Here is a 16,085-nt window from a genome sequence, read left to right as displayed (position 1 = left end):
ACCTTTAAACCAGAAATCGCACGCAACAGCATTCCTGTGGAATCTGTATTGTTGGGGATGGACATGCAACATTGGTCGCCAAGCATGGCGCACACTCCTTGCTGATGTGCCAGCAGTCCATCCAAGGCGATGCGATTCTGGAAGGCCATGAGTGACGTGGCATGGAGTTGTTCTCCAATTGCTGTGAGTCCGGCCTCGGTGTAGTTCCCAAGCTTTTGTATGTTATAGTGGATGTAGTTAATCCTATCCGCATTTTTGTTAACTGTTATCCATGGGATAATACTTTCCAAACCTGATGCAACCTGATTTACTAGTTTGTATTCGTCTGGTACCCCTCGTGGCACGCTGATGGCATCGATGTCGGTGGGATTGTCTTGCATCATCCAGTCGGGGGCTGGAACTTCTCTCTTCCTTTGGAAGTAGTTTGGGATGTGGTGTTTATCTGCTTCAATGATAGCACTTAGTAACATGTCAACATTCATAGGGTAAATAGATACTGGAATCAGTAATGTCACTACTGCACATGTTCCGGTCATGTTATAAACGATGTCATCGAGGTATTCGTCCTCGCACCACTATCACACGTCTACTCTAAAGTACTAAGTTGATGGGGGTGTGTTTCCTCCTTCTGTGTTGTAGGTATCTTGATTTTTTTTTAAATGTCTACAATATTTGAACTCAACGTGACCTACACTTTTTTGCGGTTCCTTTTAGCTGTACACTGGTGAAATTTGCTCGGGCTACTTTAGTAGAGAATGGCCTAGAAATGTAGAGAAATGCCTTCCATTTTTACTATTGGATTCATTACAATAATCATATAGACTTAAACATTTATTAATTATTATATTATTTATAGCTTAACCCGACTACAATAGTTATTGGTAAGCCGGGGGACATTTTGGTGCCATTCTGCTACAGTGCCCTCAAAACCAGGTTGCATTGTTGGGTTTTCTGGCCAAGGGTATGTGCTATAATCTTCACTGCTCAGCACGATGCCCCAGAGTCTAGGACTCTGAAGTCCCCTGCGTCACAGACGGGTCTTTACCTTCCTCGTCAGACTCCCGAACAATGAATAGTTTACAATGCGATTGATGTACCTCTTTTTGCAATTTCAATGTCGTCAATGTCGTTAACAATACTTGATAAGGTCCTTCCCACTTGGAAGAGTGTCAGTGTTTTCTTTTTACACTTATAAAACAATAAAGTCCATGTGTATTACTTGAAATAAATATTCTGGTTTTTGAAATTGGCCACACCGAGGTCGCAAGCTGCCCTGGGCATTGTGTTTTGCATAGTAGTGCAAAGTATAGTAAAGTGCATAGTAAAGTGGGTGTTAATAGTGTGGCACATCCCTCCTGTTGAGACATGTGTAAAACCATGGCTCAAAATAGTGTCCCACTTATGCAAATTTTTTGGCAAGATTGTTTTATTATCTGTCGACATATTAACATTTTTGTCCAGGGTTGCTTTATTCCTAAGACAGTGGTCAATTTCTTTCTTTGGACTCTGTTGTTGCATGTCTGCCAGAATGTCAAAGTCTACTTGTAATTTTTTAGTGTTAAGATGGTTCAGTTCCTTTAGTGCTGCTTGTTTTATCATTTTATCAGCGAACGCATTTCCTAAGGATATCGGATCAGTATTATTTGTAATATGTGTCATGCATTTACATACAACAATTTGTTTTGGCAATTGCACTGCTTCTAGTAATGCTGTTAGTAATCCGTCATGAGTTACTGGTTTTCCCGTTGATGTTATCATACCTCTGTTTTGCCAATATTGTGCAAAGGTATGTACTGTTCAATATACATATTGGCTATCAGTATAAATTGTCACCTTTTGACCTTTCATTAATTTGCATGCTTCTGTAAGCGCTACTAATTCTGCTGCTTGCACAGAATAAGAGGATGGTAAATGTTCTGCTTCCAACACCATATCTTGTGTAACAACTGCATAGCCTGTTATTGTTTGTCCAAAATTATTTTTCTTCAAGGAACCATCTACAAAATCTCTTTTTGTTAGTGCCTGACCTAATATGTCTGGTCTACACTTTGCAGTTTGTGTTGTTAGTTCATAACAATCATGTGGTTGGCCTTCCTCAGGGAGTGGTAGAAGGGTAGCTGGGTTGAGCGTGGTGCATCGCTCAAGTGTTAAATGTGGTTGGGACAAAAGTGTTGCCATGCAAGACAGATGTCCAGCAGGAGACAAAAATGTCACGTTAGTCTGTAATAGCAGGGTGGAAACCGCATGAGGTACTTTCAGTACGAGTAGATGGAATAATACAATGGTTGCACTTGTTTCCACGGCTATAGATGCTGCTATTACAGCCTGCACACAATGTTATGTAAAGACCTTTACAATCTACTGTTTGTATAAATGTTTTGCTGTAATCAGGTAGTGCTAGAATCGTACTTCCTACCAGTATATATATATATATATATATATATATCTGCCTCATTCCACTATAAGGGTGCTGTCATTTTTAAGTCTGTTTTATATGTTATGTTTGTTAATGGTGACACTATTTGTGCATAGTTTGGAATCCAACATAAATAATAATTAGTGAGTCCTAAAAAGGACATCATTTGTTTTTTTCGTTTGTAGTTTAGCTGCATTTAAGATTGCTTGTTTTCTGTCTGTTAGAATGGTTCGCCCTTGTCCTGTCAACTGATGCCCTAAATACTTCACTGATTGCTTACAAAATTGTCTTTACTCACTTTATGGCCTTCTTTTGCTAAATGGTGTAATAAGGCTATTGTGTCTTCTTCACATGACTTCCTATCTTGTGACGCTAGTAGGATGTCATCTACATATAATAATATCTGGCTTCCATTTGGGGGTTCAAACGTGGACATACTGGCCATCATTGCTTGTGAATAAATTGTCGGGCTTTCACAATATCCTTGTGGTAAGCGTGTTTATATATATATATATATATATATATATATATATATATATATATATATATATATATATATATATATATATAGTAGAATGCGATAACCCATCAGTAATGCATTCTCTCCATTCAAATAGAGAAAGAAAGTTCAGGTTCGCATTTACGTTTGCAAAAAAAAAAAAAAAAAAAAATCTATATATATATATATATAGTATATATATATATATATATATATATATATATATATATATATATATATATATATATATATATATATATATATATATATATATATATATATATATATATATATATATATATATATATATATATATATATACGTATATACGTATATATATATATATATATATATAGATTATTATTTATTTTTTTTTTTTTGCAAACGTAAATGCGAACCTGAACTTTCTTTCTCTATTTGAATGGAGAGAATGCATTACTGATGTCTACTATGGTGAACCATGTGACATCTGTTGGTAAAGAATTTAACAATGTGTGTGGGTCAGGCACACAAGGTGCTCTTGCCACCACAGCTTGATTTACAACTTGTCCTGTATCATTCTCCATCCCACAGAGAGTGGCACTTTTTCTCACTGGGAAAATAGGGATATTACGTGGTGGGTTATCGCATTCTACTAAGACTTTAGCTTTTAACAAATCTTCTATTGCTGGTTTTATTCCTTCATATGCATTTAGTTTTATTAGGTGTACTTGTAATTATACTACTGGTTCATCATTTGGTTCTGGTTGTATTTGTTAAGACAAGCCTAGTCATGCTGAATATAGCTTTTGGTTCCTTTTTGACTTGTGGTTTTCCACTTTTATTTTATATTTACATTTTAGAAACTCTGTTTATAAAATGTGCTATATCAATAAAGTGGATTGGATTAATGGGCTGCATGCGGCCCCCAGGTCTCAGTTTGCCCACCCCTGCTTTAACACAAAGGGACGACGCCCTTTCACTCACACTCTGATCAAAAGTGTCTTACTGTTTGTTGTCTTCTCTTCCGTCGGTATCCCGTCAACCTTCAGCTTCCAGTTGTTGAACTGAGAAGACAGCCCATCAAAGGGTTTTGTCTGCCATGGCCACGGCCTTTCTGTCTCGTCCGCTCCACAACTGGACTCCTCAGGTGTCTTGGGATCCGGCTCGAAGGACCAAGTAAAGGTCAGGTTCAAACTCCTGTCACACTTGTAAAAACACTTAAATACAAAAGAGACAGACAACAATATTCAAAGTTTCTCGCAGCGAGGAGAGTGAAAAAACAAACCCAGTGACATGCCGCTCCACTCTGAGTATGCCATTCATGCTCCTCTCTTTTTATTTTCTGTAGGAGGTCCCTAATACATGGCCGTGCAACTCTAAGGGGAGGGGGAAGCAAGCAGTTGCACAAGCTGTACTTGTTGTCTATGTGTGTGTGTGTATGTGAGAATAATTACTTTTTGTGCATGTGTTCTTATCTTGGCCCATTTTGCATGATGAAACTTCTTCAAGGTTGCTGCTGGCATTCCCAGGCACCTGCAAGATTAGTGGTGCTGGGAGTTGCTGGTCAGCGTCTTGGAATGCTGCTTCAAAACACTCAAGACTATTGTCTATTGTCTAAGCAAACGGATATAAGGGTGATAACTTAACACTATAATAATTGAATTTACTTTTTATTCTAACATGTATGCCTTGAAAATCCTGTGGTACAGAATAAGGACGCAATCCACGATGACTTGACGTATATTCACCCTCAGGATTTATTCTTTCTCTCAGAACAATAACAGCACTTCAGATCTCATAAGATGACTACACCACCAACAGTTGGCCGTTTGTTTCCAGCATTATTGGTTAAACAAACATTTGAACAGCTAAACATTTGTGATGTTAAGACAATGGCTTTACATGTCAATCTAGTGACAATTTCCACAGCCAATGTATACTTTTCACATATCTTTAGTACAATACTATCAGTAACACATTTCACATATTGCAGTTAACCTGCTTAATGCTATTCACCATACATTAAGGATTGCTAGCATTAGCCGTTAGCCATTTCACATGTGCTCAAGTGCTCTACAAAACATTTATAACAAACCACTTTGCAGTCAGCTGTTTACTTTAGCAACTTCTACACTCTTTACAGTCGTTTGCATACATTATTTCTACTTTATACTAACATGTGGTACAGAATAAAGAAGACAATCCACGATGACTTGACGTATATTCACCCTCAGGATTTATTCTTCCTCTGTCGTTTTGTCACCTACTCTATACCACCATCGCTGCTAGCACCCCCTAGTGGACCTTGCGCTATTACACTCAAACGCCAACAATGGAGATTTGGTTATTTTAGACAGAAACATATAAAAATTAGGAGGGTGTCTTTTTTTCTTTTACAACTGAATTTTATATGGATGACATGAACTATTACTACTCGTAAATGCTCTAACCATATTTATACATTTTAAACATTTTTTTTTGTTTTTTTAAACCATGTTACCTTATCTTTTATGTACCTTACACTCACACCACCCTTTTCTGCTTATAGCATGTCAACTGCCATGCAAGTCTGGAAGGCCATCAGAGAAGTAGCTAACTGCTACACTAACTGCTCTGAACGCTTCTTCAGTTTGATTAGAGAGACGCTGAACGTTATAATGCAGATAATGAATCACTTCGGTATTATGGTTAATGGAAATCAAAGGGATGATAGAAGCAAAACTGGATATAACCTGATCTATAATTTTATACTCCTCTGGGACGCCACGAGGGATACCTATGGCGTCAATGTACGTCGGGTTGGGGGTGTCTAACCAGGGTGAGGTTGACACACCTCGCCTGGTCCTCAGGGCAGCCGGTGGCACGAGGTGAGACCCTACGGAAGTAGCACTATGCACTAGGCGCTCCACATCTACTGACAATACTGTCATTGGAAGAAGGAAAGAAATCGGGGCACAAACACCAGTCATGTTCTCGGTCGGTAACCTATCACTCACGCCGGGGCCACCGCACCACCACCAGAGGTCAGCCCTGAGTATCGGCCGGAAGAAGGCATCCATCTCTAAGGTAGAATTACACCAAGAGATATTAATGCCGGGTTGTACCAATGGGGAACCTGTGGAAACGGTAATGCACACAAACAAACCATCCCGTTCCCTCAGATCTTCCGCGTCCCTCCATCTCACTGTTCCCTCTGCACGCCTTAGCACTATGGGGAGCAGAGCTTTCAGCCGCTCTGCTCCCCAACTCTGGAACTCATTGCCAGCAGACCTCCGTAACTCTGCCACCCTTCCCATTTTCAAATCTAAACTCAAAACCCATCTGTTTAAACTTGCCTATTCCCTCTAACAGCTTCACATGGTCCCCCCTCTCCCGATTTATTGTATGCGCTTATTTATTGTTTGTTGTCTTTTATCTTGTATTTTATATTGGTGTTTTTTATCTCCTGTACAGCGACCTTGGGTGTCCTGAAAGGCGCTTTTAAATAAAATGTATTATTATTATTATTATTATTAAATTTACCTTTCGCCACTGGGCTGCTGAATATGGGCTTACCTTTGACCTCTGTAACCTCGGGGTGCGCTATGGCGAATGGCCGACAATTAGCCGAGGCTGCTTCTGGAGCAGTGGATGTATTCATCAGGGACACTCGGCGGAAATCACGCTAAACAATCTGTTTTCCTTGTTTTAGCTTGTTCCACCATCAAAAGCCAATTGGTAAACTGTCCCGAAATACCTGTCAAGAGCACAAACAAGGTGTCCACCAGGTACCCACTTATCGCCCTCAGACCCCAGCGTACCGATTGAATCTGCTTCGGGGTAAATAAAATTAAAAAAAACCATAAAATATTGCAATGGTGTCCAGTGGCCGGTTAGCTCAGTTGGTCAGAGCGTGGTGCTAATAACGCCAAGGTCACGGGTTCAACCCCCATACTCACCACCCATCTTTATGTGGGAATGCGGACCGTGAAGGAACAAAAAAGCCCTCGTCCACAACACCCCGCCCCTAATAACCCCCCCGGGCCCCATAACCACCAGCGCACAACCCAGTCAACTGTGAAAACACCCGCCTCATGGCCGCCAACTGACCGGGGAAAGGTAAGTATTTGCCCAAGCAGGGGCTTGTTGGTCTAGTGGTATGATTCTTGCTTAGGGTGCAAGCCCTCCGTGCCCCTCAACTACTTTTTTACACAATTCCCAGAACACCACCATCAGTGAAGTTATATCAACGCTAATGTAATCTGACAGGATGTACTTCAGGGCCCGGCGCTGTCTTTACCCTTGCAGGTTCCGTGGTGTAATGGTTAGCACCCCGGACTTTGAATCCAGTGGTCTAAGTTCAAGTCTTGGTGGAACCAAGGGATTGTCCTGTTGCCTTTGTATTTTGAGGGCAAAAAGGAGGCGTTTGCAAGTGGACCTGAGACCCTGTCACTGGTCACCTGAACAGGGACTTGAATCCGGGACACTCAGATCAAAAATCTAACCTTCAGGTGACTGGCTCAACCTTTGCTGATATTTGGCTTGTCCATGTGGGCAGTTTAAGACCTCATTCGATCTTGGAGGTGTCGATTCCGGGACCTGCCTCTTTCATTCCACTTCTTCTTCCTCCTCCAGTCATCCCCACCCACCGCGGCTGAAGCAGTGGCAATACAGCCTGGACAACAGTGTCAGTGTGAACCCATAGAGCAGTGGTCCCCAACCTAAGGCCCGGGGGCCGGACATGGCCCACTTCCACATTTGACCCGGCCCCTTGAACAATAAAGCATGTACATTTTTCTGTCATAGGACTGGAAATGGTAACCTATTGTGAGCAACGTTACTACAAACACACTTTGCCCCAGTCATAGAACATAAACAAACAAACGACCCTGACCCTGGCCCCCCTTCAGAGGAGGGAAAAGTCATGTGGCCCTCACTGGAAGAAGTTTGGGGACCCCTGCCATAGAGGGTTACCTGAATCCCTCTTTGACAGAGCCCCTCTTGAAATGGACTTTTTTTTTGTCCCGTCCAGCCATTGAGGCAGATAGTATTGTTGATCTAAATGCCCTTACATGCTAAACAGATTTGCTCTGTGTCAGGAAAGGTGTTGGCTACAACTTTCCTGTACCATGAAATTTTATTTGCCGTTAATTGATGTTTTTGTTATGCGCATTTGGAGCAACCGGACCGGAGCAAGAAGAAACACAGAAAAGAAGAAGAGAAGGTGGGGTGGAGGGGGGGGGGGGGGGCAGTAGAGAGAGAGACAAAAACAGCAGCAACAAGAATTCCCATAACAACAACAGTGACAAACAGAACAGTTAAATGTCAATGATGGCTAAGGGTCACAATAGAGATGATATCAGTGAAATGAAACAGTCCAACTTACCAGTAGCAATAGTAACAATGAAGACATGAACCATGATAGTGAACACAATTACAGCCATACAGTTACTGTAATTAAAATCTCACTGCTTGACATCATTTTTACTGTAATAATAGCATACCAATTGCATGTAGACATCAGGGATAAGATGGTAGATTGTGTAGAGAAGCACCCATGTGCTGTGAGTGTCCATATGGAGGTGTGTACTTCTGTGTATATATTCATATACGTATGTGTGCGTAAGCATGCTTGTGTATGTGAATGCGAGTGTGTGAATGTGTAATTGTCACTGAGAATGACAAAAAGAGAGAGACTGCCTTCTACCACCCAGCAAACCCTGCCCCGCGCAGCCAGGTCAAGCCCCCACCGCCAGAGATCCTCCGGCCCCGTGGGTGTGGGCAAAGCCAGGGCTGACTCCCCAAGACCCGCCCCCGAAGCATCTCCCTGAAGAGACCAGCAAGAGGCCATGGAGGAGCAATCCCAACCGGCAACAGGGCGCCAGCAGGCCGGAGGAGAGCCGCACCCCCGAGACCAGCGGGAGACCATACCCCACTAGGGCAGAAGGGCATCGAGGGCCACACACCTGTGGGCACAGGGGCGCTCCCGCCAACCGGGATGAAGCCCATCCACGGCCGGAGGCGCCGCCCCCCACACACCCCCAGGAAGCAGAACCCGGCCCGCCCCAGGTAACCCCAGGCCTGACTACCAACACAGGACCGCCCCGGCCAGGACAGAAGAGGCCCGGGCACACTGCCCCATGGAGGACCGGGCGGTAGAGATGGAACGCCCTGCGCCAGACCCCCGCAGAGCCCCCCCGGATATCTCTATAGCCATATACACACACACACACACACCCACACATATACAGTGAAGAAAATAAGTATTTGAACACCCTGCTATTTTGCTATTTCTCCCACTTAGAAATCATGGAGGGGTCTGAAATTTTCATCGTAGGTGCATGTCCACTGTGAGAGAGATAAACTAAAAAGAAAAATCCAGAAATCACAATGCATGATTTTTTTAACAATTTATTTGTGTGATACAGCTGCTAATAAGTATTTGAACACCTGAGAAAATGAATGTTAATATTTGGTACAGTAGCCTTTGTTTGCTATTACAGAGGTCAAACGTTTCCTGTAGTTTTTCACCAGGTTTGCACACACTGCAGGAGGGATCTTGGCCCACTCCTCCACACAGATCTTCTCTAGATCAGTCAGGTTTCTGGGCTGTCGCTGAGAAACACGGAGTTTGAGCTCCCTCCAAAGATTTTCGATTGGGTTCAGGTCTGGAGACTGGCTGGGCCATGCTAGAACCTTGATATGCTTCTTACGGAGCCACTCCTTGGTTTTCCTGGCTGTGTGCTTCGGGTCGTTGTCGTGTTGGAAGACCCAGCCACGACCCATCTTCAATGCTCTGACAGAGGGAAGGAGGTTGTTCCCCAAAATCTCACAATACACGGCCCCAGTCATCCTCTCTTTAATGCAGTGCACTCGTCCTGTCCCATGTGCAGAAAAACACCCCCAAAGCATGATGCTACCACCCCCATGCTTCACAGTAGGGATGGTGTTCTTCGGATTGTACTCTTCATTCTTCTTCCTCCAAACACGCTTATTGGAATTATGACCAAAACGTTCTATTTTGGTCTCATCTGACCATAAAACTTTCTCCCATGACTCCTCTGTATCATCCAAATGGTCATATGCAAACTTAAGACGGGCCTTGACATGTGCTGGTTTAAGCAGGGGAACCTTTCGTGCCATGCATGATTTCACATCATGACGTCTTAGTGTATTACCTACAGTAACCTTGGAAACGGTGGTCCCAGCTCTTTTCAGGTCATTGACCAAGTCCTGTCGTGTAGTTCTGGGCTGATTCCTCACCTTTCTTAGAATCATTGAGACCCCACGAGGTGATATCTTGCATGGGGCTCCACTCCGATTGAGATTGACCGTCATGTTTAGCTTCTTCCATTTTCTAATGATAGCTCCAACAGTGGACCTTTTTTCACCAAGCTGCTTGGTAATTGCTCCGTAGCCCTTTCCAGCCTTGTGGAGGTGTACAATTTTGTCTCTGGTGTCTTTGGACAGCTCTTTGGTCTTCGCCATGTTACAAGTTAAAGTCTTACTGATTGTATGGGGTGGACAGGTGTCTTTATGCAGCTAACGACCTCAAACAGGTGCATCTGATTCAGGATGATACATGGAGTGCAGGTGGACTTCTAATGGGCAGACTAACAGGTCTTTCAGGGTCAGAATTCTAGATGATACACAGGTGTTCAAATACTTATTTGCAGCTGTATCACACAAATAAATTGTTAAAAAATCATGCATTGTGATTTCTGGATTTTTCTTTTTAGTTTATCTCTCTCACAGTGGACATGCACCTACGATGAAAATTTCAGACCCCTCCATGATTTCTAAGTGGGAGAAATAGCAAAATAGCAGGGTGTTCAAATACTTATTTTCTTCACTGTATATATAATTATAATAAAACTAATCATTATTTATCTAAGTATTTAAAACAATAAATACATAAAATCTCAGGCACACACTGTGGACGTCCCCGGGTTGGGCGTCCGGGGCATCACAGGGCGGGGGACCCAGGGGTCCCAGACCCACAACCAGGCCCCGAGCCCAGGGAGGTACGGACCGCCAAGGGATAGCACCCGACCACGGCATCGGGGCTACGGCAGTGTGGCAGACAAAGGAGCGGGCGAGGGGAGGAGGCCCGCACATGAGCAAGCGGAGGGGGCGTGCAGGCGAGTGGTAAGGCGCTCCACCGCGCCGGCCGACACCCGCCGGGCAGCTCACCCCCGTGAGGGAGAGCCATAGCTCCAAGTCATGGGGAGGCCAAGCACCAGAGCCGAGGAGTTAAGACCAGCGCAAGGCCACCGACGGACCCCACCATCCACCGGGAGGGCCGACCTCCCCCCCGCCCCCAGAACCAGCAGCGCTCCACCCACGTACCGGAGAACCATCCCTGACGAGCCCTAAGGCAAGACTGGGGATGGGCAAAGACAGGGACAGCGATGCAGCAGAGCATAGGACCAGTGGCAGCAGACACCCAAACGCCCAGAAGAGCACCGTTCCCCCAGCAGGCCCCACTCCAAGGAGCATGTCCCCATGAGCAGGATCAGGCCCCCTCCCAACACACAGCCCGGTCCCCGCAGCAGCCACCACAGCACAGCAACCCCAAGCCACCACCGTAGACTTCAGGCCACCAACAGCGCGGACCCCACTGCCTGGAGGCCGGTGAACGCCCCCCCAAGGGCACATTGGTGCCCGCGACCCAGGACAGACCCAGGGAGGTAGCGCCAACCATGACCCTAGGGCAAGCCCCGGCATCAGCTGGTTTGAAATTGACTTTTAATTACTGAAGTGTGTGTGAGTGTTGCCTTGCTTTTATGCTTTTCAGGATGTTCTTTTTCGTTGGCAGGTGCTGAGGGCCCAGAGCGGCAGCGGTTTCCCTGTTGGTCCCCTTTTTTCCCACTTTTGGTTTACTGAGTCACGGATGCAGTGTGGTTTGGATCCCTCCCATTATGTTACCGCTGTCGTGGTAAGCCCCAGCCCAGGCCTCTTTTCTTTTTGACTCCTCCCATCACCACTTTATTTGTATTATTCATGGTTTGTCACTCATTTTAAGATAATCGTTTAATAAAATAACTACTTTTATCATTGTAAATCACGATCTTGTTCTGTGGGATTTGGGGGATTAATGTAGAGTTTGTGATTGATCAACCTGTTACATCCTGGGGTGAAAGTCCCCAAGTGAAGTTGTCAGCAAACTACCTACCTCGCTCGCTTTGCCACACACGCAATGACACCACAGCCCCTCCATGCAGGCCAGTGATGCACCCAATCAGTCATCTGGGAAATATGGATTGTGTGTCCAAACTGGGGACAGATGCTTGTGTATACACCTTCAGAGATCAAGCACATGTCCTTGTTCCCATGTTTTTGTAAAAGTAGGAATTGAACGGCTATGTTTCCACCCAGTTTCGAACCGGGGATCTTTTACATGTGAATGGGGATCAATGGGAATGGGCTGTGAAGAGGACTGGCGAGGTCACAAAGCAGTTGCCAAACAATGAATCACGACGATGCGTCCAAAGTGGGGGCAGAATGACAATTGTCCAAATTGACTTCTCCTTTGTAGGGAAAATTGTAGTTCATATAACATTTTCCAAAAATAATGGGCTTTTTTTCAACAAAACAAGAAATCACATATGGAAATGAGGCTTGAAAGGTTTAAAAGCCAGCTGTGAAGAAAGCACCTGAGCCAACCTCAGGCACACCTTAATGTCTCAGTGAACTCAAGGTTGGCTGGATGGGCGGGATTTTGAAGTTAAGGTCCCTTTTCCAAACTATTTGCCAAGTCACAATGCAAATCAGGATTATGCTGAAAACCGTGCTTGAACCAGGGACCTTTAGATCTTCAGTATAACGCCCTCCCACCTGAGATATTTCAGCTGCTAAAGTGGCTCTCAGTCTGGGCTAAAAGTAGGGCAGTGTGACACTGGGTCTGTGCCACATAAGTTCCTGTGTCCCTGGTCCAGTATGTTGTCATCTTGGGTTGGAATGTCCCCATGCTGGTAACAGGTGGGGAATACAGTCCGTTGATGAGAAAGTGGTGCAGAAAATGGATGGATTTCATTGGTTGAAGTCTCCAGCTACCATAAAATTGTTCATGGTCCACGAGCCTCTGTTTTGAATTCCCCTTTGGCCAATTGACACCACATCAAAGATGGCGGCGCGCACAGACGCAGCGGCTCACGGCTCTCCCTTTCAGTGCTTGAAGACCAGACCTTGAAGACACAGACTGGGACCTATTTCAACATCAGGACCTGGAAACATACACAGTGACAGTACTAGACTATATCAAGTTTTGTATGGGAACTGTGTCTGTGGACAAAGTCATCCGGATTTTTCCAAACCAGAAACCCTGGATGACCAGCCAGGTCCGCTCCCTCCCCAAAGCCTGCGACTCTGCCTTCAGGTCAGGCGACAGAGCTCTGTACAGTACGGCTCGAGCTGACCTGAGAAGAGGAATAAAAACAGCCAAAGCGGACTACAACAGGAGGATAGAGTCCCACCTCTCCAGCAATAGACCACGAAAGGTGTGGCAGGGACTGCAGGGCATCACTAACTTCAGAGGACGTGATGTGATGTCAGGAGACCTGAGCGTGTCTCTGGCAGAGGAACTCAACAGTTTCTTTGCCCGCTTTGAAACACCACAGCCACACTCATCTTCTCCAGCCCTGCCCCCATCCCCTCCCGGCCCCACGACGACCCCCCCCCCCCCCCCCCCATTAACTGTAGGAGAGCATGACGTGAGGCGTGTGCTCCAAGCAGTGGACCCCAGGAAGGCCCCGGGCCCTGACAGCGTACCTGGAATGGTTCTCCGAGCATGTGCACACCAGCTGTCCGGAGTCTTCTGCAGGATTTTCAACCTCTCCCTGGCCCAAGCAGTCATCCCCACCTGCCTGAAATCCGCCACAATCATCCCCATCCCGAAAAAGTCACCCGCATCCAGCCTCAGTGACTATCGCCCTGTTGCCCTCACATCCATAATCATGAAGTGCTTTGAGAGACTGGTCCTCCAGCACATAAAAGGCTGTCTCCTCCCCCCCACTCGACCCCCACCAGTTTGCATACCGGGCGAACAGATCCACAGAGGACGCCATCGCCATAGCCCTGCACGCGGTGCTGAACCACCTGGAACAACAGCACAGCTATGCCAGGATGCTCTTTGTGGATTACAGCTCGGCCTTCAACACCATCATCCCGGACATCCTAACTACAAAACTGGACACCCTAGGCCTCCCTCCCCTCACATGCAGATGGATCAAGGACTTCCTAACAAACAGACCCCAGACTGTGAGATTCGGCCCCCACCTTTCCTCCACCCACAGTCTGAGCACCGAATCACCACAGGGCTGCGTGCTGAACCCCCTCCTGTACTGCCTCTACACACACGACTGCAGTCCGGCCCATGAGAGCACTATCGTCGTCAAGTTTGCTGACGACACCACAGTGGTCGGACTGATCTCACAGGGAGACGAGGCAGCTTACAGGGAGGAGGTCCAGAGGCTGACGACCTGGTGCTCCGACAACAACCTAGCCCTGAACACGCACAAAACAAATGGAGATCATCGTGGACTTCAGAAGGAACAGAAGTGACCCGCCCCCCCTCTACATCAATGGCGAGTGTGTGGAAAGGGTCCACACATTCAGGTTCCTGGGAGTCCAGATCTCCGGCGACCTCTCCTGGACAGACAACATCACAGCTGTCATAAAGAAGGCCCAGCAGTGTCTACACTTCCTGAGAGTCCTCAGGAGGAACAACCCGAACAGGGAGCTGCTACTGGCCTTCTACCACTCGTCCATCCAGAGTCTGCTGACCTACTGCGTTTCCACCTGGTACGGAAGCTGCACTGAGGCGGACAGAGGGAGGCTTCAGAGGACAGTCACGGCAGCGCAGCGCATCATCGGCTGCCCTCTCCCCTCCCTGACGGACATCTACTCCACCCGGTGCCTCAGCAGAGCTCGCAACATCATCAAGGACAATTTACATCCCGGTGCTCAGTTGTTTGACCTGCTGCCCTCCGGCAGACGCTACAGGTGCATCAAGGCGAAAACAAGCAGACTGAGGAACAGCTTCTTCCCAAGAGCCATCACCACCCTGAACTCAGACATACAACGTACCCGGTCATTAGCATAATGTAAATGTGCAATATTTTCCATCACTGCCTCTGTTACTATCTCAATCATATTTATTTATTTAACAACCATTACAATACACTCATATATGACTTTACTCATCTGTATACACCAGACATTATTTGCACTATGACCCATTGATCATTGCACTACAATTTATTAAATATCACTAGTTTGATGGTTATTATAAGATAAGGTTAGGGTTAGGGTATATAGGCCTTTATTCATCCGTCAGTGGGGAAATTTGCATATTTATGGTTACCATAATGTCATTATGTGGTTACATCACCTTATACTTCTGTATGTGTAAAAAAAAATACCAAGAAGGCAGGAAGTGACCAAAAGTAACAGTTATGGACTGTAAAGTAATAGATGGAGAGGTAGGATTCAATGAGCTTTGCTTTTTCCTACTCCTTTTGGACATGTGGAACTGGGAACTGATTATGGGATGTATTCCCTTGTATGTTGATGCATGTTGAAATCAAATGAAACCACATTGTAGAAACATGATGGTAACAGGGCTACTGAGAAAGACTACTTTATACCTTTAAAATAAAATACATTCAACCTTTTCCATCAAGGCCTGTCAACAGTGGAACTCAACAGAAATCAAATGAACCCTTGATATGAAGCTATTGATGAGAAAGGTTGAGTCTTAAAAGAAAAACAAAGTTGTACATTAGTCCTGATCATTGCTACTCACTTCAAAACGGCCAAACTAAAGGTTATTTCCCACACAAGTTTCTCACGACCCCCAGTCGAGTTGTTTTTAAAACAAAAAAAACGTATGCCCCCGCTGTATATATTGTATTTATTGTCTCCTTTATATTACAGTGTCTCGTAGATCTCTCAACCACTGTATATCTTACAGCGCGTCGTAGATCTCGTACTCCTACGAGACTCATCTTGAGGCCGTGGTGGGTGGGAGTCAAACTGCTAATGCCTACAGTTGTTTTTTTCAACATGTGGCAGATATTTGGCAGATATTCATATAATATTCATATATCAGTCAACTACGTTGTAATTACAACTGCGTTGGGCACTGGATGATCAACAAGTCAGTGGGGGGTATGTTGCTGAATCTCCGGGGTGTGTTTAATTACAACT

At 45.3% G+C, this 16,085-nt stretch overlaps 1 non-coding gene across 1 annotated transcript; it reads left to right on the top strand.

Moving 5' to 3' along the window:
- Positions 1-7,183: 7,183 nt before the first annotated feature.
- trnaq-uug (transfer RNA glutamine (anticodon UUG)) lies at positions 7,184-7,255 on the top strand. The gene has a single exon. It is a non-coding gene; the product is annotated as a tRNA-Gln (tRNA).
- Positions 7,256-16,085: the final 8,830 nt, after the last annotated feature.

The sequence above is a fragment of the Doryrhamphus excisus genome, chromosome 3, assembly GCF_030265055.1.
Source record: "Doryrhamphus excisus isolate RoL2022-K1 chromosome 3, RoL_Dexc_1.0, whole genome shotgun sequence".
In the NCBI taxonomy this organism is placed as follows: domain Eukaryota; kingdom Metazoa; phylum Chordata; class Actinopteri; order Syngnathiformes; family Syngnathidae; genus Doryrhamphus; species Doryrhamphus excisus.
This window is presented reverse-complemented; position numbering and strand designations above follow the sequence as displayed.